This window comes from Ctenopharyngodon idella, chromosome 19, assembly GCF_019924925.1.
Source record: "Ctenopharyngodon idella isolate HZGC_01 chromosome 19, HZGC01, whole genome shotgun sequence".
NCBI classification, from domain to species: Eukaryota; Metazoa; Chordata; class Actinopteri; order Cypriniformes; family Xenocyprididae; genus Ctenopharyngodon; species Ctenopharyngodon idella.
Window position 1 is genome coordinate 7,503,206 of NC_067238.1, and position 27,871 is coordinate 7,531,076.

A 27,871-nucleotide genomic window follows, 5' to 3' on the forward strand; every position below is an offset into this window, starting at 1 on the left:
TTTAAGCATGTTTCCCTAATGCAGTAATTTCAGATTTTGTTAACAGTTGTCAGACAGGCCCATCATAGCATTAAGGTTTTTTTTATTTTTTTTTTTTTTATTATGGGCCAAGCACCAAAGGTGCGTAGGCACCTACTGTATACGTTGGCGTTCTTATTCCGTTTCTTCTTCTGCTCTGGGAGTCTATGGCAGCCCATAGAACCGCTTGTGGGAAAGTTATGAAATTTGGCACACAGGTAGAGGACAGTTTGAACTGTCACCAGAGCAAATTTTGAGTCTCTAGCTCAATCCCTCTAGCACCACCACCTGTCCAAATTTTCACTCACGTTTATGCTAATAATTTAATATTCGTAAGGGCTAGAAACAAAATTCGGTAACACTTTCTATGAAGCCTGCATTTGTAATGCATTATAAGGGTATTCTTAATGCATTATTAACAACATTGTGTTGTAACATCTTATAAATGTGTTATAACTACAGTTATTATGATACTTAGCTATTTGTGGTTGTACCTTTTAAGAGTATGATGCATTATAGATCCAGATGAAGCATGCATTTATAATGCATCGTAAGGGTATTCTTATAATGCACACATAATGCCTTATTAATTAATTGTATCATCTAATGACGAATCATAACAGCAGTAATAAGTTGTAGTTGTGACTATTAAAAATATGTATAACACAAAATGAACAATTTTATCCACTTATGTATTATATATCTCAGTTAAATATTGTAATTTCTCAAGTCTCATATCTTCATTGTTTACTGAAGATCTCCATAGTATCGTTCTACATCTTGTGAGTGGAATTTTACTGCTTATTGTAACAAAAAAACAAAGCTTTATAATGTACTAATAATATTTATAAGTGGTCTTTGTCTTCTTTAAAGTAGCAAAAGTTAGGTATTCTTATAAACATCCATAAGATATGAATGCTTTGAACTTTTATTTTAATTGTGATACTTATTAAAATAATGTTATGTAAAATTAACAAAATACTGTACGTTAACTTGAGTTTAAACGTCACAAAATCTGACGTCATCGTTTAATACCGGCAAGATCTGGATTTATTCATGACAAAAAGCACATTAAATCCAATCACTGCGCTGTAGTATGCATAAGATTATAATTGCGGTATTATGCGCGAGGAAGTATCACTTCTCTTGCTTTTGTCTCTGTTATTCAGAGACAGGCACGTGCACACATAGACATCAAAGGGGGCCTGAGCACCTGCCCTTTTTCTTCAAAAGACAACAGCTGTCTGGCGAAGAGAAGCGAAAAAGAAAAAAGCCCTAGATCAGTGGTTCTCAACCGGTGGGGGCGCGAGTAGGCTACAGGATGGGAGGGGAAAAAAAACCCTGAAAAAAAAAATTTGCAAATTTTTTTTATCACTACACTACCGTCATAAAAAGTTATAGTTTTGTATATACATAACTCCTGAATAAAATTAAAATGTGTTTGGACTGATTTAAAAAAAAAAAAAGTTTTGAACAAATTTGATTGGTTTGTCGATAGTGAGCGCAAATGCAGGTGATAAGCGGTTTTATTAAGCGAGTCATTGAGTCGTTCATTCACGATTCGTTCAAACGGCCGATTCATCAAGAATGAGACAGATGTTTGTGAATGGGTCATTGAATCTTTGACTCAAACGATTTGTTCAAAACACTGAATCATTCAAAACACAATTGAGTGTTGCTGTGAGATGCGCTATGTTGTGATCTTTGTTTGGATTCATCGGATCTGCTAAAATAGACCAAAACAGTCATTATTTCGTCTAAAATGTAAGTGACTTAATATTATTAACTTGTTTGTTGAACTGTCATATCAGTGTCACATTTTCAATCGAGAGGTGATGGTAAATTAAGTGATGGTCAGTTGTCAGCTCTCTTGGTCGTCAGGTCGTGTGATGTATGTTGCTGAACTGTATCAAAGACTATAGAATAACACAAGACATGTCACTCGTATTGTTTTGAATGGGAGAAAGTGTAACGCTCAATATGGCGGAATAAGTCCCGCCTTCAAAATAAGAGCCAATCGCCGACCTGTAAAGTCATCGCGTCACTGCAGCGGCCGTTAGAAGCACCGGTTTCTATAGAAACAGTCAGACGCGCGCCTCCGAAATGAGGCACAAGAGACGCGCATTTAGGTCTGCGCATGCGCATTAGCTTGATCCAGCCTAAATACTGTTTTTTGGCATGATTTGAGCGTTTGGGAAAAAAAATTATGAGACAGTTGTTGACTTGAAAATTGAAAATGACTTGTCTTAAAGGGACTTTGACTGTATTCAAATGTTATAAATATAAAAACACCACATTTTGAAATTTAACTGCAGTATGTCAATTTAGTTTATTTGTGTGTGCTGCACTCATAGACTTTAGAAAACGGCGCTCATTTGTTTGATTTCTCCTCGAGAAGCTGCGCAAGCCTCAAAAGTTTAAGGTCCTTGCACCCTGACTGAGTCCGAAACTGTCGTATTCGTTTTTTCATATAATCGTCATTTGGTGGCTCTCAGTTGTCAAAAACACCCCTCAAAATATTTGATACGGATGCGAAAAATGAAGAAAATCGAACCATCCGAATTTTTATGACGGACGGAAGTTTCAGAGGCTGCAAACGTATAAAACGTGAGGTCGTATTTAGTTTTATATATATATATATATATATATAATATATATATATGAACGAATAAACTAGTCAGAATATAGGCTACAGTTAAAGCTTTCCTTTACCTGCAAGCTTCTGTAAAAAATGCAGATGATGCCTACTATTAGGCCTAGTAATAACAATAATAAAGCATAAATCAATATCAGAGGTCTGGTGCCAATTCCCAATTATAGCAAATGATAATAGGCCTACTGATGATAATAATAATAATAATTATAATAATAACAACAACAATAAAGCATGTAACCTCATATAATTATATAGCAATAGCCTAGTAATGATGATAGGCCTACTACTCATAATAATAATAATAATAATAATGGGGCCCCAACTGCAATGAACCAGCTTTGGGGGGCCCAGCTTGCAAAAGGTTGAGAACCCCTGCCCTAGATGAATCCCGTGCATCTCTTTCAGGTAGCCTATGTTCACAAACATGTGAAATTTTTGGCTATTTAAGGGTGAGATTAAACGTTTAATGCCGCGTTAATTATTTTGGCCACCAGCAACGCATCTGCCTGATTTGATACTAATGCAATTTATGTAATATTATAATTTCAGTTATTTTAATGTACTATGCATTGCGTTTTGAACCATGGTAAAGATATCTGTAGGGCTGTCAATACCAGAAGAGGAGCATTCCACGGACGCGGATCCATAAACCGCATTATTAGACAGTTTTCTAAGGATGCACGATTTATTAAAACCATTTAAAAATCACAATACAACATTGCATAATGCTATCTTTCTTAAATCTACGCTTACACAGGATAATAAATACATCAATGAAAGTTCCTCGCTCTGAGTGTGCATGTTTTGATGTCTTCAGAAATTACAGTGGCTGTAGCATTTCTATCATAAAGAAGTGGTCGATTATTATTATTTAACTAATATTATATTTTTAATTATCCTGGTTGGCCCAAAACAAGGATTTGATCGTGCTGTGTAACAAGAACAATCACCAGACTTTTGGCGCCCTCTGCAGGCATTTATTATAATATAATATAAATATTATGTACTTGTAACATTTCAGGGGAAAAAACTCTTGATGTGTTTAAATATGCAGATTAGCTTGTTTTGGTTAATTTAGAAGAAATCTACAGATGCAAACATACAGAGGGTAGTAGGCTTAAAACAAACACCATCTAAATGTGTATTTTGGAAGTTTTCTTTCCATTAGAGTAAAAGAAGACAGGGAAGCAAAAATAGACCAAAATCTCAAAATTGTCCACTACATGAAAGAAGTGTTCCAATAACACCAAAAGAATTAAAACGATTTATTGATTTGTGCAAAATAAACAAATTATTAGCGAAACTATGTCCCTCTCCTTGGTGCAGTCATTTATTCTAAATATGTAGCTACTTGAAAATAGTAGTGTAGAAAACATGCACACTGTGGCATAGTGTCCTTTGCTGTTGTGATAAACCTAGTGAATACTAAAGAAGACCATGGTTTCTGTGTGAACTGATTATTTTGTAGAAATCTGTGCAGTATGAAACAATTATGTAGTGTGAGGGAATTAAAATAAATTGGTAAGAAAGTCAGAGTTGTGTTAATATATTTAACGTTTTGTTTATTATAAATAAATATAAATAACTTGAGCCCCTGCCCCCCAAAATGTCTGTGCACGTCCCTGTTCAGAGACATGGGTCGTAGGTGCTTGTTTCCTCAGTGCTACAACACAAAAATGCGTTTTCCTGCGACGCGACCAGAGCTGAAGTTTTGGTGCAGGTGGTTTGTTTTGCTGTTGTCCAGCAGCAAAAATGGAAAATATGTTCGTATGAGATCGCATTACAGCGGAGAATAAAATGTCACAAAAGTGCTGCTCATTCACCTCTGCCTGCTCTGCGTTCGGACACGCGAGCCGTGTGTGTGTTTACCTCAGCACATAGCACGAATGTTGTTTGTATTTTGCCCGCGATGCGGTCTGAAATTGAGTTTGAATACGAACTCATGAAAAATACGATTGATATGATATACACGCGGAGCGCGCATATGATCGGTTTCAGCGCGGAACTCCGCGATGAGTTTAACAACTCTAACCACATGGATTATAGATCATATACAGAATAAAGTATCCATGTTTAAAGTTTTTATAGATGTATTTCACACACTCTCCTGCAACAAACATGAACCAGCACAGTGTATGAACACACATTTCATCATGTCGTCTTCAAATCAAATATATGTGCAAACTGGACACGGATACAGTGGTGTCTGAACGCGATGACACGATTATTCTGATAGACAAAAGACTGATTTAGATCGAAAATTCAAAGAAGAATGGACAAAAAAAGTAACTATTGTCTTTATTCTATTTTAATGCAATGAAAATATTATTAGCCCTTTTAAATATTCTTGTACATTTCTCACATTTCTCCCTTGTGCTTAGGAGTTTGTTGTCATTTTTTCTCCATGCTCGTATACTAATATTCATTATTCTGTATAATGAGTGTGTTGTAGGTCTGTGTTTCATTTTTATGTATTTTTATAAATATGACAACAATCACATAACCCACAGAGAGATCGCACTGTCAGAGAGTTTGGGAATATTCACACATAATTTATACACATAAAATCATTATATTAGAGTTTTAAAATCAAACATTTTAAAAGAGATCAATACATCATGGTTGTTTAAACCAATGAGCATTAAGCTGTGTCGTCAGCAAAGTCGTTTCCCATCGTGCTTTTCGTTAGCACAGTCGGTGGAGAGCAACTGCGCCCGACTGCAGAATCCGATGAGGCCGCCTCGCCATTGCGAGACTTTTTTGACACACGTCGACATGACATCAGAGCAAGGTGGCCCACCCTCGGACACATTTCTAACCGGCACGCATCTTGCAGTGATCGGTTCTGCGCAGATTTTACTCATCTCAAACGAGCCTACTGTAAAAAAAAATATGGATGTAGTGTCCGTGACGTCACCCGTAGATTTCTGAAGAGCATTTTTGAAGCGAAAATGAGGCCACTGCCATCTTAGCTGCGCGTCACCGCACGTCACTCCCGGATAACTGAAAATGGGCAAAGAGGCGGGACGTGGTTGGAACTGAGGTGCCATGGTTACTGAAACCATGCCCGCCTAGCTCAACGTGATCATGTTAGCAGGCAAAGGAGCTATCTATCTATCTTAGATACTATCTAAAATATTAATATTCTAATGATATAACTTATCCTTATTAGTTATTACTTTAAGGCTTAATTTAAATGGATGAGTTATAAAAAAAAATCACCCCCCTCAGAGTTGTCATGAAGGGCAAAATTAGCAGTATAGACCAAAACCACAATTTGTACCAAGCTGTAAACATGTTTTTTTTCTGCTGTAAAGTTGGCCATTTTAACGTGGGGGTCAGTGAGATTCTGCTCTCTTTTGGAGCCTGTCCCTAGCGGCCAGTCGATGAATTGCAGTTTAAGTCACTTTTGTATTGGCTTCAACGGAAACTGGGGGAGGTTGCCGCTTGAGCCAGCGCAGCATCTCAAGAGCAGCTGCACAAGCTCTGATGGCGACACAGCTGTTTCACGATTGGTCGAATTCACCACATGACAACGATCACGTGTGTTTCATGTTTATTCTGAAACCTTCAGTTCCACCAAAGGTTCCACTAATGCTCACAAATCTGTATTTTTATAACAGTTAAAGTTTTTTTCATGTAGTCGCGATGTTATATTGTGTCATCTTTATCAAAATAAAACATAAAAAAAGTAGACCCCACTACATTGGTGTTTAAATAATATATGCTTATGTTGAACTTTATTCTTGTACAAACAGATGCTGTAAGCAGTACATAAAGTATTGAATGAAAATGTTTCTGAAACATCAGTGTATTAGTCAAATATTGCATTTCACTTCAGCTATGATAAAGTATGCAAACGTCACTACGGGAAGCAGAAAGTGTCCGACTTCACGTCTCCGTTTTCAGCTCCTCCCCGCCTGTACACGGCTACTCTCGCCGATCGATTGCATCCAGCTGCAACCGATGTCGAACACACATATTAATTAAGTGCATGCTCAATCACAATCACATGTTCAATCATGTGTACAAGTGTAATCCCACAAAAAAAAAAAAAAAAAAAAAAAGAATACAATGCAAAATTAAAGCTGCAAGCAGCGATAAAAGGGCTCTCGCACACGGGATTGTAGGGATTGGGCTGTTACATGTGTCTACTGAATTTCATACCTGTATGTGAAATGTGGTGCAAGGGGCACTTCGTTGAAATATTGTAGGTGGCGGAGCAATTCCAATAGGGTCCTCACACCATCGGGGCTCGGGCCCTAATAATAATTGATTAAGAATACAATACAAAAAAAGAAAAAAATCTCAAAATGCAGAACAATTGTCAATCATAAAGTACAAAATATCCAAACCAAATTGATAAACACAGTTATACAAAATACTGAAAAAATGAAAAACGGAAAAAGAAAATTACACAATCCTATAAAAAAAGGTTTAACATCAAATTCTTCATTTAACTCAAAAGGCGACAAAAGTATTTAAAGTATAAATCCAAAAACATTTGCGTTGTAATAATTTCCTCTCAAAATCTCCTCCTCTTGACGGCCTCTCTATGCCAATATATTGTAAGGCACTAACATATGACACGCTTGTCTGAAAAGTAACGCTATAGGGCTACAATCATCTCCCGTCCTAATATTACTACGATGTTCACATATACATGTGCGTAATGCTCTAGAAGTCTTACCTACATAGGCGAGACCAAACGGACAACGAATAAGATAAATTACATGTGTGGATTAACAAGTAATTGTGCCACGTATCGGAATGTTACAACCAGTATGTGCCATTACTGGGTTACCATTACTAATATATATATATATACAGTGGGTACGGAAAGTATTCAGACCCCCTTAAATTTTTCACTCTTTGTTATATTGCAGCCATTTGCTAAAATCATTTAAGTTCATTTTTTTTCCTCATTAATGTACACACAGCACCCCATATTGACAGAGAAACACAGAATTGTTGACATCTTTGCCGGCAGCAAAAATTTTAGCTGTGTGCTTAGGGTCATTGTCTTGTTGGAAGGTAAACCTTCGGCCCAGTCTGAGGTCCTGAGCACTCTGGAGAAGGTTTTCGTCCAGGATATCCCTGTACTTGGCCGCATTCATCTTTCTCTCAATTGCAACCAGTCGTCCTGTCCCTGCAGCTGAAAAACACCCCCACAGCATGATGCTGCCACCACCATGCTTCACTGTTGGGACTGTATTGGACAGGTGATGAGCAGTGCCTGGTTTTCTCCACACATACCGCTTAGAATTAAGGCCAAAAAGTTCTATCTTGGTCTCATCAGACCAGAGAATCTTATTTCTCACCATCTTGGAGTCCTTCAGGTGTTTTTTCATGTGTCTTGCACTGAGGAGAGGCTTCCGTCGGGCCACTCTGCCATAAAGCCCAGACTGGTGGAGGGCTGCAGTGATGGTTGACTTTCTACAACTTTCTCCCATCTCCCGACTGCATCTCTGGAGCTTAGCCACAGTGATCTTTGGGTTCTTCTTTACCTCTCTCACCAAGGCTCTTCTCCCCCGATAGCTCAGTTTGGCCGGACGGCCAGCTCTAGGAAGGGTTCTGGTCGTCCCAAACGTCTTCCATTTAAGGATTATGGAGGCCACTGTGCTCTTAGGAACCTTAAGTGCAGCAGAAATTTTTTTGTAACCTTGGCCAGATCTGTGCCTTGCCACAGTTCTGTCTCTGAGCTCTTCAGGCAGTTCCTTTGACCTCATGATTCTCATTTGCTCTGACATGCACTGTGAGCTGTAAGGTCTTATATAGACAGGTGTGTGGCTTTCCTAATCAAGTCCAATCAGTATAATCAAACACAGCTGGACTCAAATGAAGGTGTAGAACCATCTCAAGGATGATCAGAAGAAATGGACAGCACCTGAGGTAAATATATGAGTGTCACAGCAAAGGGTCTGAATACTTAGGACCATGTGATATTTCAGTTTTTCTTTTTTAATAAATCTGCAAAAATGTCAACAATTCTGTTTTTTTTTTCTGTCAATATGGGGTGCTGTGTGTGAAAAATGAACTTAAATGATTTTAGCAAATGGCTGCAATATAACAAAGAGTGAAAAATTTAAGGGGGTCTGAATACTTTGCATACCCACTGTATATATATATATATATATATATATATATATATATATATATATATATATACACACAGGTGCTGGTCATATAATTAGAATATCATCAAAAAGTTGATTTATTTCACTAATTCCATTCAAAAAGTGAAACTTGTATATTATATTCATTCATTACACACAGACTGATATATTTCAAATGTTTATTTCTTTTAATTTTGATGATTATAACTGACAACTAAGGAAAATCCCAAATTCAGTATCTCAGAAAATTAGAATATTGTGAAAAGGTTCAATATTGAAGACACCTGGTGCCACACTCTAATCAGCTAATTAACTCAAAACACCTGCAGAGGCCTTTAAATGGTCTCTCAGTGTAGTTCTGTAGGCTACACAATCATGGGGAAGACTGCTGACTTGACAGTTGTCCAAAAGACGACCATTGACACCTTGTACAAGGAGGGCAAGACACAAAAGGTCATTGCAAATGAGGCTGGCTGTTCACAGAGCTCTGTGTCCAAGCACATTAATAGAGAGGCGAAGGGAAGGAAAGGATGTGGTAGAAAAAAGTGTACAAGCAATAGGGATAACCGCACCCTGGAGAGGATTGTGAAACAAAACCCATTCAAAAATGTGGGGGAGATTTACAAAGAGTGGACTGCAGCTGGAGTCAGTGCTTCAAGAACCACTACGCACAGACGTATGCAAGACATGGGTTTCAGCTGTCACATTCCTTGTGTCAAGCCACTCTTGAACAACAGACAGCGTCAGAAGCGTCTCGCCTGGGCTAAAGACAAAAAGGACTGGACTGCTGCTGAGTGGTCCAAAGTTATGTTCTCTGATGAAAGTAAATTTTGCATTTCCTTTGGAAATCAGGGTCTCAGAGTCTGGAGGAAGAGAGGAGAGGCACACAATCCACGTTGCTTGAGGTCCAGTGTAAAGTTTCCACAGTCAGTGATGGTTTGGGGTGCCATGTCATCTGCTGGTGTTGGTCCACTGTGTTTTCTGAGGTCCTAAGTCAACGCAGCCGTATACCAGGAAGTTTTAGAGCACTTCATGCTTCCTGCTGCTGACCAACTTTATGGAGATGCAGATTTCATTTTCCAACAGGACTTGGCACCTGCACACAGTGCCAAAGCTACCAGTACCTGGTTTAAGGACCATGGTATCCCTGTTCTTAATTGGCCAGCAAACTCGCCTGACCTTAACCCCATAGAAAATCTATGGGGTATTGTGAAGAGGAAGATGCGATATGCCAGACCCAACAATGCAGAAGAGCTGAAGGCCACTATCAGAGCAACCTGGGCTCTTATAACACCTGAGCAGTGCCACAGACTGATCGACTCCATGCCACGCCGCATTGCTGCAGTAATTCAGGCAAAAGGAGCCCCAACTAAGTATTGAGTTCTGTACATGCTCATACTTTTCATGTTCATACTTTTCAGTTGGCCAAGATTTCTAAAAATCCTTTCCTTGTATTGGTCTTAAGTAATATTCTAATTTTCTGAGATACTGAATGTGGGATTTTCCTTAGATGTCAGTTATAATCATCAAAATTAAAAGAAATAAACATTTGAAATATATCAGTCTGTGTGTAATGAACGAATATAATATACAAGTTTCACTTTTTGAATGGAATTAGTGAAATAAATCAACTTTTTGATGATATATGACCAGCACCTGTATATATATATAGTATCTCACAGAAGTGAGTACACCCCTCACATTTTTGTAAATATTTTGTTATATCTTTTCATGTGACAACACTGAAGAAATGACAGTTTGCTACAATGTAAAGTAGTGAGTGTACAGCTTGCATAGCAGTGTAAATTTGCTGTCCCCTCAAAATAACTCAACACACAGCCATTAATGTCTAAACCGCTGGCCACAAAAGTGAGTACACCCCTAAGTGAAAATGTCCAAATTGGGCCCAATTAGCCATTTTCTCTCCCCGGTGTCATGTGACTCGTTAGTGTTACAAGGTCTCAGGTGTGAATGAGGAGCAGGTGTGTTAAATTTGGTGTTATCACTCTCACTCTCTCATACTGGTCACTGGAAGTTCAACATGGCACCTCATGGCAAAGAACTCTCTGAGGATCTGAAAAAAAGAATTGTTGCTCTACATAAAGATGGCATAGGCTATAAGAAGATTGCCAAGACCCTGAAACTGAGCTGCAGCACGGTGGCCAAGACCATACAGCGGTTTAACAGGACAGGTTCCACTCAGAACAGGCCTCGCCATGGTCGACCAAAGAAGTTGAGTGCACATGCTCAGCGTCATATCCAGATGTGGTGTTTGGGAAATAGACGTATGAGTGCTGCCAGCATTGTTGCAGAGGTTGAAGGGGTGTCAGTGCTCATCTGAACCACTGACAGGGGGTCAGCCTGTCAGTGGTTCAGATGGTGTTAAGCGTGTGTGGAAGCAACCAGGTGAGGAGTACAAAGACAAGTGTGTCTTGCCTACAGTCAAGCATCCCTTACGAAAGGAAAATATATTTACCAATATATTTCTTAAAATATATTGTGATATATTGTAATATATTATTTTCCCTTTTTATTTTCCAATATATTATATATTTGAATACATTGAATAATATATTGATGATACATATATTATACACTATATTATATATTCATGTAATATATTGCAATATATTGCAAAATATACAAATGATTGCCGCTTTCAATATATTACAATATATTGAACATGAATATATAATATATGTGTTTATATATCCCAAAATATATGCAATATTATATTTATAAATATCCACCATAATGCATTTAGATTTATATGGGAAAATGTTTTGGTAATATATGTAAAGATATAGTGTCACATGTATGTTTAATATATGGTAGAATATATTTTAAATATATGTACAATTATATGGAATTATATACATGAAATATATGTACAGATATGTACTCAATATATTGTGGAATACATTTTAAATATATGTAAAATTATATGGAATTATTAACATGAAATATATGTACAGATATGTGTTCAATATATTGTGGAATACACTTTAAATATATGTAAAATTATATGGAATTATATACATGAAATATATGTACAGATATGTGCTCAATATATTGTGGAATACATTTTAAATATATGTAAAATTATATGGAATTATATACATGAAATATATGTACAGATATGTGCTCAATATATTGTGGAATACATTTTAGATATATGTAAAACTATATGGAATTATATACATTAAATATATGTACAGATATGTGCTCAATATATTGTGGAATATATTTTAAATGTGTAATATTATATGGAAATATATATTAAAATATATACACAATATGTGTACATATGAGAACATGCACATACAATGTTTATACATATATGGTGATATATACAGTATATTTACATGTAACATCTAAAATATGAATTAATAAATATGCAATCTGCAATATATGTGCAAACCTTTATACCACATATTAACACGATTAACACGATTAAGAAAATCTCGACCCCCTCCCCCCACCTGGTAGATTCTGGAAAGCACCAGCTCTGAAAACTATTTACCTAGTAAAGCTTGAAGTTTCCTCGGGTCGAGAGCCTGCCGACGATCAGCAGTGGGATCTAGCTTGCTGACTCCTCCTTTCAGGTTGGACTTGAGGAGGACATCTACACTGAAGAGCCCCATCAGTAGCACCCGTGCCATCCCATTGGGGGTGGTACTAGCTTTTGCAGTCTCCCAACAATGTGACGAGACAGTGACTGTTCCATCATTCCCGATTTTCACCTTTTGTAAACAAACAAACAAAAAAAAACAAAAAAATAAGAAATAAACAAGGAAAATCACCACAAGCAATAGAATGGCAAAAAAAGCTTTAATTTTTAAAGTTTGTTCAAAATTTACCAATTAATAAATACTTACTTGTGAAGGTCTGCAAGGTGTGCAAAGTGACGTTTCACCTGGGCCGTCACTCTCAGCATCAGGGTCATCAACATCTTTGGTGGGGCGGTCGACAACATCTTTGTTGGTGGCATTGTTGATGGAGACAAGCTTTCTCACGTCCACCAACAACGCTGGAATTTCTAAGAAAAAAAAAAGTGCAACGAGATTATACAGACAACAACCATAAAAGCCAATATGTGCCTGAAAACCACATCTCCAGTTTTCTAAAAGGAACCCATTTAGAGCTGAACTGTCCAAGAAGCTACAAATCAGTTGACATTATTAAAATAAACACATTGAAACAGGAACAAGTAATAGGACTGACATGGATGTACAGTATATCATTCTTGTTTGCACACATGGCTCATTAGATAGTAGCAATCAGTAAAATGATACAGACTGTAACCGATGGTTGATACTTGTTACTTGCACAATCACATGGAACAAATTGCAACCTAATTTCTCTGCTTGTACCTGTGTGAGTGACAAATATGTGTCGTCAAGGGTCAACCTTGACATTGTCAAAACCCACCTTTTTAGACTTGCATTTCCCTACTAATTTTCTTCTTTTTGATTCAAGTGATTTTTGTTCATTAAGTTCTTAGTCTTTTAGATAGTAATTTATCAATAAAGTTGTTTGTTTCTTTCTTTTGTATAGCGTCTTTAGAGTTTTTTGAAAAGCGCTATATAAATATAAAGAGGTATTATTATTTTTTATTTATTCTTCAAACATGCTCTGAAAATGCATGCGGTCAACCTATCTGACCACATAGGTGGGCAGCGATTTGCTTTCTAGATTAAGAAAATGTATTTAGAATCACCTTCAGGTATAAATGAATTAATACCATTTGATTTAGAGTAATATTTGAAGATATAATACTCAATACTTGCCTTTAACTACCATGTTCCGCAGTTTGGCATTTTCTTTCTGTAAGGCCTTGATCTGGCTCTGCAGGTCTCTGGTAAGGTCGTTTTCCTGGCTTGACAATTCTGCTCTGAACTGACTGTCCTCAGACAGTAATTCCTCCTCCGCCCGTCTTTGTGCAGCAACCTTGGCCTTTTTCTATAGGGCAAAGATGTTCATTTTTAATATTTAATTATGGATAATCCAATACACAAATGATCCCTAATCTGATATATGAATCTTTGCTGTTTAATTACCTGTTTTGGATTTCCAGAGCCAGAGGCTTTGTTGCCAGTACTGGTATCTTCATCACCAAAGTCTAGGCATTTTGCTTTTCTCACCCTCTTGCCCGGCATGTCAGCTGGATAAAGTTCCCGCTCAGCAGCTCTGAGTGTAGCCTCTTTTTCTACAATCATGTAGAAGGATAGATTTTCTTAATGCCAAAAATCAACACCATTACAACAATGAATAATAAATACTACAGAATAAATAAAAAATAATTGTGTCCCATTTTCAGACTTCTTTAAAGAGGTTCCATGAACTGTTTTGTTTTTTCAATTATGTAGCCTGTGTGTTTATGTATGGAATTGATTTTAATCCTGTAAACCACTTGGCCAATGGAAAAAGACCTTGCAGTGATACTGTAGTGATCAACAAACTTAACACTCACTGTACGTTTTTTAAAAATAAATGTTCCTTTGTACATAATCTTGAGGTTAAGTATTTTTTTTTTTTTGTAAAATAATTGTTAAATAGCTCTATATTATGATCGTTCATTAGAGTGTTTGTTCAGTAACAGGAGTCTCCATGTCTCTCTAGATCTTTATTAAACAGAAAATGCATTTTCAGTTTAGTTTCAGTTCCAATTTTGCCCAACCAGGAGAGAGAATAGGGCTTGGGCGTCGCGACGTCATTACTTGACATTACTTTACACACAGGATACAGATTAAATCATTTAAAATGATGACACAAATAATTGAGCTGAAAAAAATAAAAATAAAATAGAACTGAAACATTATAAAATTCAAGCTAATAAATGGGTACTCTTTTCTGATTGGCTGACATTTGTCACCTACCTTAAAAAGTATTTTCTGTTTATTAAAGAGATGGAGAGACATGGAGACTCCTGTTACTGAACAAACACTCTTTAGCAATTATTACTATCAGAATATAGGCTAGTCTTTTAACCTTCTAACAAAAACTACTGTTTCTGACAAACTTCATTTACACAATTAGAGCTAGTTAGCCATTGCAAAACAGTAAAATATGGGATACACATTTTGATAGCAAATACAGCTACAGAAGCTCTGTTCTTCTGTTTATCTAACACAATAACTGGTAGGAAATAAGTCTGAGTGTGTGTACTTGCCTGCTAACTGAAGAACAAAAGCGTGTTCGACGGGCCATCCAGTAGTAGGCTTCTTGTGATTTGTTGTACGGCATTCAACAAAATATTTCTTGTCAGTATCAGCTGGGTCGAAATCGATAATCCAACTGATGGGAATTATGCTGGTTTGGTCTTTGTCGGGTCCCTCCGCCCAACGAACAAGGGCAAACTTATATTTTGACATTTTTTTTACCGCCTCCTTGATGCTGTCTGATTAACAGTCTCTCCTGAGTCTCCTCGCGCCTGAATCACACTAGGGATGGGCAGATCGATATGAAGTATCGATATATCGATACTGACGTTGAGTATTGAAAGTATCGATACTCAAATTAAAATATCGATACTAAAGTGTATTTTTTTTTTTTTTTTTTTACCAGTTATTTTGTTTATTTAACAATAAATTTAATGCATACAATATACATTGAATTGGACAAATAACCTATGTTAGCGAATAATTTGTAGCAGAAGTATTTTCCTGCTCATCTGAACACGCAAATACAGCAAGTCAGAACCAATCAATCACAGAGTGTTCGCTCACTGCCGACACTACCCAGCAAGCAATTTTATGTCTAATAGACGTCTAATAGCCGTCAAAACATAGCCCGGCCGTCTAGGCTAAAACGAGGCAAAATTTGGGCTGTCAGTGAAAATCTAATAGACGTCTAACCATAACCCAAGAATAGACTATTCCTCAATTAGACGGCTATTAGACGACTACATATTTATGTCTAATATACGGTGAATATGGGTCTAGGCTAAAACAAGGCTGAATTTGGGCTGTCAGTGAAAATCTAATAGAGGTCTAACCATAACCCAAGAGTACTAGTCATCAAATATACAGCTAATGAATGACTACATCTATACATGTAATAGACAACAAAATAATGGCTAAAGGATTCTTTTCACTTAAATATAACAGGTTCTCATAAATGACAATCCATCCAAACAAATTAAATATAAAGGTTTTATTTAGAAAAAGAACTCAAGATAATACAAAATGATAAAAAATAATGAAAATTAAATTTTACAAATACAATACAAATAAACATTAAAAAAAAAAAAAAAGGAACATTTTACAACTTAAAATAATAAAAATAAAAAAATTGACAAAAAAAGTTAAATAAAAAAGGTTAACAATGTTTTTTGGTTTATAAAACAACCTGATTAATTTTCGGTTCCATAAATTCCATGTTTTATGTAAAGCACTTTGAATTACCTTGAAAATTGTTGTTGAAATGTGCTATACAAAATAAACTTGCCTTGCCAAATCAAAAACTCATATTTTCATATCATAATGATCAAAAGATTAAAAGATATACGAGGCTTCCGTAACAAATAATAATAGGGTGCACAGGTTTCATGTTTACCCCCTTGTATTTAGATAATTAGAGAGCTTTAGGGCACAAGTAAACATACTGTAGCCTACATGTGCATGTAGCATGTTAATCTAACCACAAAATGGCTTACTCTGAGTCCCGTTAAAATGTCACAGTTCCTACACATGAAAACACATGATGTACATAAATAATGAACGCATGTCAAAATGAAAAACACAGATACTTACAAGTAGGGATGCACCGATCCGATACTCAGATAGGGTATCGGCTCTGATACTGCCATTTTTGCCGGATCGGGTATCGGCCGGATGGGACCGATCCAAATCCGATATTGTGCTTGTACTATTCTGTGATATTGTTAAGCTCCACAAAAGGCACAGAAACATTAAAAAGCACCATAAAGTTTCCGTGCACTATATTCCAAGTGTTCTGAATCCATTCCATAGTTTAATTTGAGGTACAGATAAATATTTAAGTCGTTAAGTTAAAGTTCACGTAAATGCCTCCCTCCGCTGCGGCTGTCAGTCATTCTCCATTCAGCATTCAGACTGCGTGTCGCGTTCGGTTACGACAGTCAACACAATGAAACTCTCTCCAAGACGAATCAATGTTTCTATTATTATACTTCATCTGTAGACAACGATACCGGTAATACAATATGCATCAATATATCTTCACTTTGTGCTTTGAACTTTTCAGTGCGGAGCGCTGCCGCTGCGCGCTGTGACTCCATGATGCTTCAAGCGCATCATTCTGCACACGGGATGCGTATAAGGGCTTTGTGCCGCTCTGTATGGGAGCCGTTCATATTGTAATACTTTTGCGCAATGAAAGATTGTTAATAGCATTTTTTTTTTTTGTTCTGTCCTATCTATCATATGTTGCTGCCTCATTAAAAAAACTCTGCTATAAATTTAAAAGAAATGTCTTTTAATCTTATAGTATAGCCTATATTTATATAAATATATTTAGTTTATGTCATGTATGACTCAAACATTCATGAAAAACAAGCCATGAGTCATGGATGAAGGAATCAGCTGGACTCCTGTTTATTTTGAATGTCTACCAAGCTAGTGAAGCTATTGGTTTATTTACAGTTGTTTCACTGATGCACAATTATTTAATAAATAATTCACTACATTTGTGTCTGCTTGTTATTTTGTTTTACAAAGTTAGGAAAGTAATGTTTAAGTCAAGACTGATACCTTGCATGAAAGAATGATCCCAGTTTCTTCCACACAGTGAGGCATACAGTTTATTACGTAATTTAGCACTTTTTTTTATTATTACTTGAATATGGGATTGGTATCGGTATCGGCCGATACTGAATCCCAGGTATCGGAAGCGGTATCGGAAGCGAAAAAGGCGGATCGGTGCATCCCTAAATCACACCTTCCCGCTCAAGCATTGCGCATGCGCAAAAGTGCTCCTCCGTCCTCTCTTCGAGCCCAGAGCGCGCCTGAATCACACCTTTCCGCTCAAATCATTACGCATGCGCGAGCTCAGTCCTTCGTCGCGCTAAGCAGTAGGTGCTGAGTGAGAGTAGCCTACTGACAAAGAAAATGGACCGAGTCCGATTGAAAAGGAAATATATTCTTCCAGGTTCTGATCAAATGGATATTCCAAGAAGAACAAGACGGTTATGGAAAAAAAGGTTAGTTTTTTTTTTTTTTTTTGCTTGATTCTGGCTGATTTATGCAACACATTATAATAATGCTAACTAACGTTATCTTTTGTCTCAAGCTGATTTGTGAGGCAGGGATGACAAGGGGATAGTTCATTTTATTTGTATTGCTCTGAATGGACTCTATAGCCATGATGTCGCCAAAGAAAGGCAACTTGGGATGACATAACATTATTTGCAACAAGGCTAATATATTCTACAAGCATTTAGCACAGGGATTCTCAACATAGAAGAGAGTAGCTATGGCCGCTGGGCGCAAATGTGGCCGCTATTTTGTAACTATTTTGTTGTGAATCTTTATTCGTGAAAGTGTAACAGATAGCTTGGCTCACTACAATTTCCATGTAGCTTGCCCATCACTGTGTATTATTCACAAGTTTTTAACATAAATACTTATTTTCTTGAGCAAATGTATTTCAGAGTACATTAATGAGAAAATGAGAAGCATGACAACCTACAACACACAACATGGAGACACACAAAATGAGATATTTTACTTATATGCATCTCTCCATACAAAGCATATTCCTATGAGTGACAACTGCAGGGGCAAACGTTAATAAAATAATCAAAAGGGCACAAAGGTATTATGGCCACAGATAAGTTACTTTTCCACAATAAAATACATGACCAACATCAGATGCGCATTAAATATTATTTACTTTTCTTTGACCAGCTGTCCGTGATCCACCCAGGACGGTTCCACGACCCACTTTTGGGTCGCGACCTTGAGAACCCCTGATTACACCATTTATCTTTTGCATCTATTAATATGATCACGTCACAGTAGCATTTTTATTTCATAGATGCATGTATTTTCTCAGAAGGGCAACACAAGCTCTGAGCTAAACATTTAAATAATTTGATGTTTCAAAGATAATTATGAATCGGTGTTTTCTATCACTTGCACCCAGGAAAGAAATGAGGGAGACCAAGATTGATCAGCCAAACCAGGATCTGGTAAGTCATGAACTTTAAACATGTAAATGTAAAACTAGACCTTACTTGTGCTGTGCTGTCTTTAGCCAGAACATCCTACTTGTCACAAAATAGAAAGAATAACTATTTGTCTTCTTATTTTAAATAAATACTATTGTATTGCCAGATGCATCTCCTGCACAGAGGTCTTCATTAATATCTTAAAATATGTGTAGCCTACGAGTACATTTTGGCAATGACAATATTGTTAGTGACCTTGCAATATGCTTTTTTAGACTGTCGTTGAGTTACAGATTTTGGTCAAATTTGTTGCATTGATTATGTTGAAACTGTCCTTTCTTTTGTTTAGCCAAAAGTTCATGCCAGTTCTGATGCCTGGATCCCCGTAAGTGAACCATCTTCAGAAAAACTATCAGAAACTACAGAAGAGATCAATAAGTTTCAAGTGCTGGAAAACTAAATATTATATCGACCTGCTCACAATTGTGAGCTTATCAGTTATTTTCAGCTAAGATATTTAATGTAGAGTGGATACAGAATAGTCACATTATAAAGAACTGATGCACTCCGCTCCACAATGAATGGGGTTTAAGTGTTAGTTAGCAAGATAGTTGTGATACATAATGTAACTCAGACAATGATTCTGTCCTTCACGTTACTGCAAGTATAATGTACAAAAGGCCTGCTCAATGTGAGGGAATTCTGCGATGTGTGATAACCGTGTTTAATATAACAATGACAATATCAGTACTTTTTATAAATGAAGAAGTAATATCTATCTATACAGTTTAGTGTTTTCAAAGTACCGGTACTTTGGTAGCTAGTCGGTAATAAAAATAGTGAGTAAATGTGTTTGTGGTACAGCCGCGGATCAGTTACACACTGCAAACACAGCATATGTGAAAGCACTATAGGGCGTGCTGCTCCTGCACCGCATACGCACCGCAACACAGACCGCACACGGAGTATGTGTGAAACGGGCGTTAGCTCAAAATGCCACACAAAATTTTTATATAGCATGTTAAAGTTATCACTTTTGAGGGTGAGCAAAAACGCACCGTTTTGTGTCTGGCCCTTTAAATGCAAATTAGCTGTTGGTCTCAGCACAGGAGGTAGAGCTTCAACAGCATGTGTCCATTTACCTCACACAGACATGCACTGAAAATGTCAATGTTTATGTTCAAACCGAAGTCAGACAATGATGGAGAGACTCGAGAATCTGTGACAACATGTAGAAGCTACAGGACATTTCTGAATGTTTAGTTGATGAATTTATGTAGCTTATGTGTAGTTATCTTCTAGTCATTGTATTAGCATATTCTGTCATGATAAATCGCGTTCCCGGGGGAGGGGTTTATGTAAATGTTAGGATTGGTGATGTCACTAACCCGGGAGGAAGCTTGTGTAGTTTCTACCAGCCATTTGTTGTAGTCCTTAAAAAACTATTTCTTTAAAAGCAAATATCTCCCTTTGCTTTGAACTTTGAGCGTTGTAACTTAGCAGATGTTGTTTATGCTCAAACAGCAACATTACACACCGACTAAAGTTAGAAAAGTGAAATCATAATCAACCACCCCTTTAAATATTAATCCTGCATGTTCTGCTTGCCTCTGTGTGAATGAATTGTGCAGACGTGCGGTTTAAATTTACCTCACACACACTGAAGCAAGAGTGACGGTTTTCAGTCTCTGCTGCCTCACGGTATGATGACATGATGAAATTCATCTCCAGAGCCACTGAGAGTCACTTCATGAGCATTTTACCGTTTTATTTGAGAAAACTATTGTCATATACACACACACAGAAACTCAAAAAGTCACTGCAACCAAAAATAATAATAAGTCAAAATAAAAGTTTGGTTTAACTTAAAGAAATTGACAGAAATAATTATATTAGGCTTATTTTTCACTTGATATTTACACGTAGCCTTCAATGCTTATATACTTTGTATTTATGACGGTAATCATAAGTAGAGTCATTGAATGTAATTATATATATAATATATATTTGTTCATATAGTTAAATAAATGAGGAAAATAGTTCTATTTTGCTGTGGTACCGAAATTGGCACAGAGAACCGTAAAATGTTAAAGGGGTAGTTGATTATGATTTCACTTTTCTAACTTTAGTTAGTGTGTAATGTTGCAGTTTGAGCATAAACAACAAAGCCAAGGAAGATATTTGCTTTTAAAGAAATCATTTTTTATGGACTACAAAACAGCTGGCAGAGACTGCACAAGCTTCCTCCCGGGTTAGTGACATCACCAATCCTAAAATTTACATTAACCCCTCCCCTGGGAACACGGTGTATAGATTATCAAGACAGAACTTCACATACACAATCTGGGGACATCAAAGACTTATTTGACATCTTGTGAAAAAGGCATTATACCACCCCTTTTAAGGTATCGGTACCGACTACTGGAATTTTTGTATGGTGACATCCCTAATACAGTTACTGTCTGCTTTAATAATGCTAACATAGGAGATGCCCACTTGAGATGAAACCATGTTTGTGCTTTGGCAGAGGGGTGGGGTACTGCAAGAGAAAGCTGTGCGCTGGATGTACAACACTTTTTTTTCTTTTTTTCTTTAGGTAACTGATGATGATTCTGAACCTTGGGTTCCTCTCTGTGGACAACAAAGTTTGTCAGGAGGCGAAGTTTGTGTAAGTTTCAACTGTGTGGTGTTTAGTTGAACACTGTAGGCTGCTCTTTAGCTATGCTTTCAACTTTTGCAAGATTCTGGCCAGTAGCACTATCATTAATAGAGTTATAACATATTTGATTAATGCTGATATCAACCAAGCCAGCTCAAGTTTTGTTGAGCATTTTGGTTTGAGCACAAAGTGTAAAATGTATTTGTGTATTTATAGTAATTATTAGGTTACATAGAACATGCTACATCCTGTTGGTGGCTGGCGGCTGTGCATGTGACAAAGGTTAATCAATACTTTGTATTTTTTTTCTAAACACAGACCCTGAATGAAAATTCCTCTCACTATGACTTTGACAATTTTCTTTTGCTTGCCGGCTGCGTCGCGTTTTCTATGTCTTTGCACACCAGAAACATGTCTGACGCGATGCTGCTGCTGCTAGGTGACATGATAATCCTCATTGGTGGTATATTCGACATATGGGGAGAGAGTTGTGGAAGGCCTATACTTCATGTTAAACATAAATATATAGCAGCAAAGACAACGTCGGCAGTATTGACGGCAAAAAAGGCTTATGGAATATTTTGTTCTGTATTGACAGGTGCAGTTTTGGAAAATCAATTTTAAAAAATAACAATTACATTTATATCTGCATTTATGTCAAAACATAGACTTTCAAACATTAAAATGTCATTTATTAATATTTATTCGTGTCAAATTGATATATAAACATCTTTTCCTATTCTATTTTGCCTGGAAACGCTTCCAACACGCTTGCGTGTCGCATGAAAAATAGGCGTTGGTTCTATTTCTAGCATGCACGCGTTTTCTGCGAGACGCGCGTGTTACGCAGGCAGTCTGCAAGCTCTAACCTGTTAACATGGGAGCCGAAATAAAAACGGACACGCCACGCAGCTGAGACGCTCACACCACGCAGCCAGTGTGTCACCGGCTTTAAGAACTAGACATGTTTCATTTTGGTAACATGGAGGTTGGCTTGTAAACTATCTATGGATTTTTATTTTGTAATCTGTTTCTTTAGGTAACTGATGATGATTCTGAACCTTGGGTTCCTCTCAGTGGACAACAAAGTTTGTCAGGAGGAGCTGAAGTCTGTGTAAGTTTCAACTGTGTGGTGTTTAGTTGAATATATGGCTGTCTGCAGGTGGGAAGCTAGAATGAATGCCCTGGTCATCTCACCATCAGTCAGAGCATTAGCATGATGCTTGTTTAGTGCACTCGCAAGATCAGCAAAATGGTAGAGCAGAGACCAGGACAGTAAAGTGAAATTTGTTGAAAGTTATGTTTCTGATTAATCTCGCTAGCTCTACTGAATTGGGTGTAGTTAAACTTTTGACTAATTCACTGAAGAACTAAAGTGATATTCTGAAGGAAAACACATGGCCATAATGTGCCCTTTAGTTTTACAAATATCAATGGGGCAGGCGAATATTATATATTATTTTAGACTTGCAACAACTCCACTACGTCCTCAAATTAAGGTACAACTTACTTATTTCCTATCCTACACTACTGTATGAACTGATTAATCAGGTGTGCCTGACATGAATCAGTTTATCCAATAGTTATGAAGTCAAATAACATTTCTAATCAGAATTTGTATTATAGAGCCTGCATGCTGACTGTAGAGATTCTATTCCCAGAAGTCCTACTTCCCCACTCTTGTTTGAAGATGAATGTTCAACAGAGAGTGAACCTCACTTCAATGATGAACCTAATTGCAGCCAAGCTTCACCAAATACCAGTAACTGTATTCCTGATGACAGTCTTGGATCCATTATTGGAAGTGAAGAAGAATATTCCCTTTTATTTGATGAAAGCCCCGATGAGTCAGTAAATGAGGAATCTCATCTTGGAGAAGTCAGTCATGAACAGTTTCCTCTGGAAAACGAAGAGCCACTTTACACTGGTTCACGACTAACCCAAGCTCAGAGTTTTTTACTTATACTTTCATTTGTTTTGAGACATGGACTCACAGGCATGGCTCTCTCTGATCTCCTTGATTTGATCAATATTCACTGTCCAGAAAACACACAGTTAACCTCAAAGCATCTGTTCTTAAAAGAGCTTAAGCCTGTAGAAGGTCACCTACAATGTCACATTTATTGTCCAAACTGTGAGTACTACATCGGTGACCAGGATAATGAAGGACAATGTGTTGTATGCCACACAACATGGGATAAAAACAGCTCGCTGAAGAATGAAAACTTCTTTATATACTTACCAATACAAACACAGTTGGAAAATCTTCTTCAAAGGGAAGATATTGCACAATGTCTCAAGTCAAGAGATAGTACATGTAATTCTGAAACTTATGAAGATATTGGAAGTGGTAAAATGTACCATAATCTGTACAAAATTGGAGGCCCGCTTCACTGTAGTCATGGATACTCCTTAACCCTCAACTGTGATGGAGTGCCTGTATTCAAATCATCACTCTATGGTATTTGGCCATTATATGGTATTGTAAACGAGCTTTTTGCGATGTGCGCAAAGAAAATGTTCTGCTTTTTGGCTTGTGGTTTGGTGATAAAAAACCATATGTTAATTCATTTTTAAAGCCATTCACTTTAGAGTGTCAGAAGTCGTCAACTGTAGGCTTTAAGATAAAAAGAAACAGCATTTTGGAACAATGTAGAGTTGTGGCAGCTCTTATGATGTGCGATTCGGTAGCTAGGCCCATACTTCAAAACATGACCCAGTTTAATGGTCGGTATGGATGCAGCCTCTGTTTACATCCCGGTGAACAAGTTGAAAAGGGTCATGGCACTGTCAGGGTATACCCATACAAACACGTTCCAAAGAGGGACCACACTTCAACCGTAATTGATGCAAGAGAGGCTTTACATACCAAAAAATCTGTGAGGGGTGTTAAAGGGACCACATGTCTGATAAAGATTCCACACTTTGACATCATATCTGGCATGCCTCCTGACCATATGCATAATGTACATCTTGGTGTGGTTCGCCAAATGGCAAGCATGTGGCTGGACATTGATAATCATGAGAAGCCATATTACATTGGCAATAGAGTGAATGAACTTGATGAACAGCTCTTGCTAATCAAGCCTCCTTGCAATATCACAAGAGTGCCCCGATCTCTTCAGCAAAGGAGATTTTGGAAGGCTAGTGAATGGCAGAACTGGTTACTGTTTTATAGTATCTTTGTGCTAAAGGGAATTCTGCCCCAGGTATTTTACCAGCACTGGTTAGTCCTTGTCACATTTATGTACTTACTATGTAAGGACACTATTACAACAGAGGACGTAAAAAAAATGTGAGAAACTTGTTGTAGATTTTGTCAAACAATTTGAAACACTGTATGGAAAGACCCATGTGTCGTTTAATGTACATTTATGTCTTAATTTGCCAGAATCTGTCAGGAATTGGGGACCTTTGTGGGCTCATTCTGGATATATTTTTGAGTCATTTAATGGTGACATACTGAAAATATTTCATGGCACTCAGTGTGTCCCTTTACAGATAATGAAACAATTCACATACAGACAAATATTGCCTCTTTTGAGGAATGATGCTCTGAAAAATGCTGTTCCTGAATGCATCCAGCTATTTAGTAACTTAACTGGCCGAAAAAGACTGAAGCAGTTTGAAAGAGTCTGCGATCAACTTGTTACCCTTGGTTTGCATTATTCTCGAAAACTTTCTAGTGAAGAGATACTGGTCATGAGAGAGCAACTTGCAGTCACCGCGGATACTGTCCTGAAAATATTCAGCCGACTTCTAGTCAGTGGAGAGCTGTATTACTCTCAGGAGTTTACACGGGTAGTGAAAAGGAACAGCTTCACCGTGCTGTTGCTGAATGGACACATAATCACTGTATACTACTACATTGTAGTAGAGCAACATGGTGACAGAAAATGTTTTGCTTTTGGAAGAAACTATGATAGATCACATAATACACTGGTTAATGTTGAAAATGTAGTTAGTCTGAAAAGGGAATTCCGGGGCAGGAAACAGATATTTGATGTGACACTGTTCAAAAGAAAATGTATGCTAATTGATCTGCCACAATATGCAAGCCTCTATGCATGTATACCTCCAAGATCCAGTGTGGGGGATTGAACATTAAAGGGCAAAGTACATTTTTATGACTGAAAAAATCTATGAATATGTTTATAATCTTTCTAATTTACAGGTAAGGGTGAATGTGGTCTCTGCAACGCTGTTCCAATAAAACTGTTGCTTGTGTAATGCAGATTTGTGTCTTCACTATTTTCTTTAGGTTATATAGCTATACCATGCATGTCCATGCATATGCTATGGTTGTTTATTTGTAAAGTATAAAATGTAACTATATATATATATATATATATACAGTGGGTACGGAAAGTATTCAGACCCCCTTAAATTTTTCACTCTTTGTTATATTGCAGCCATTTGCTAAAATCATTTAAGTTCATTTTTTTTCCTCATTAATGTACACACAGCACCCCATATTGACAGAAAAACACAGAATTGTTGACATTTTTGCAGATTTATTCAAAAAGAAAAACTGAAATATCACATGGTCCTAAGTATTCAGACCCTTTGCTGTGACACTCATATATTTAACTCAGGTGCTGTCCATTTCTTCTGATCATCCTTGAGATGGTTCTACACCTTCATTTGAGTCCAGCTGTGTTTGATTATACTGACTGGACTTGATTAGGAAAGCCACACACCTGTCTATATAAGACCTTACAGCTCACAGTGCATGTCAGAGCAAATGAGAATCATGAGGTCAAAGGAACTGCCTGAAGAGCTCAGAGACAGAATTGTGGCAAGGCACAGATCTGGCCAAGGTTACAAAAAAATTTCTGCTGCACTTAATGTTCCTAAGAGCACAGTGGCCTCCATAATCCTTAAATGGAAGACGTTTGGGATGACCAGAACCCTTCCTAAAGCTGGCCGTCTGGCCAAACTGAGCTATCGGGGGAGAAGAGGCTTGGTGAGAGAGGTAAAGAAGAACCCAAAGATCACTGTGGCTGAGCTCCAGAGATGCAGTCGGGAGATGGGAGAAAGTTGTAGAAAGTCAACCATCACTGCAGCCCTCCACCAGTCAGGGCTTTATGGCAGAGTGGCCCGACAGAAGCCTCTCCTCAGTGCAAGACACATGAAAAAACACCTGAAGGACTCCAAGATGGTGAGAAATAAGATTCTCTGGTCTGATGAGACCAAGATAGAACTTTTTGGCCTTAATTCTCACTGCTCATCACCTGTCCAATACAGTCCCAACAGTGAAGCATGGTGGTGGCAGCATCATGCTGTGGGGGTGTTTTTCAGCTGCAGGGACAGGATGACTGGTTGCAATCGAGGGAAAGATGAATGCGGCCAAGTACAGGGATATCCTGGACGAAAACCTTCTCCAGAGTGCTCAGGACCTCAGACTGGGCCGAAGGTTTACCTTCCAACAAGACAATGACCCTAAGCACACAGTTAAAATAACGAAGGAGTGGCTTCACAACAACTCCGTGACTGTTCTTGAATGGCCCAGCCAGAGCCCTGACTTAAACCCAATTGAGCATCTCTGGAGAGACCTAAAAATGGCTGTCCACCAACGTTTACCATCCAACCTGACAGAACTGGAGAGGATCTGCAAGGAGGAATGGCAGAGGATCCCCAAATCCAGGTGTGAAAAACTTGTTGCATCTTTTCCAAAAAGACTCATGGCTGTATTAGATCAAAAGGGTGCTTCTACTAAATACTGAGCAAAGGGTCTGAATACTTAGGACCATGTGATATTTCAGTTTTTCTTTTTTAATAAATCTGCAAAAATGTCAACAGTTCTGTTTTTCTGTCTATATGGGGTGCTGTGTGTACATTAATGAGGGGAAAAAAATGAACTTAAATGATTTTAGCAAATGGCTGCAATATAACAAAGAGTGAAAAATGTAAGGGGGTCTGAATACTTTATATATGTGTGTGTGTTTATACATACATACATATACATACATTATATATATATATATATATATATATATATATATATATATATAGCACATGCATATATGCAGTATATTAAAGCATATAAAGACAAACTATTACATGTAAAAATATAGTGCCTTTTTTGGTTTTGATTGTAATATATTTTTTATATGTATCATTATATATACATATATGGTCTATGCATATATTGCAATATATTGGAAAATATAAATATTAAATCCCATATATAAGAATATATTGCCTAATATATTACATGATATTTTCCAATATACTGCAATATATTTTTGTTTCATAAGGGATGGTGGTGG

General features: G+C 37.3%; 1 long non-coding RNA gene across 1 annotated transcript; it reads right to left on the reverse strand.

The window, feature by feature from the left end:
* Nucleotides 1–166: 166 nt before the first annotated feature.
* LOC127501111 (uncharacterized) lies at nucleotides 167–12,825 on the reverse strand. Its single transcript, XR_007926512.1, has 3 exons — nucleotides 12,669–12,825; nucleotides 12,314–12,533; nucleotides 167–6,936 (listed from the first exon to the last, which is right to left on the reverse strand). It is a non-coding gene; the product is annotated as an uncharacterized LOC127501111 (long non-coding RNA).
* Nucleotides 12,826–27,871: the final 15,046 nt, after the last annotated feature.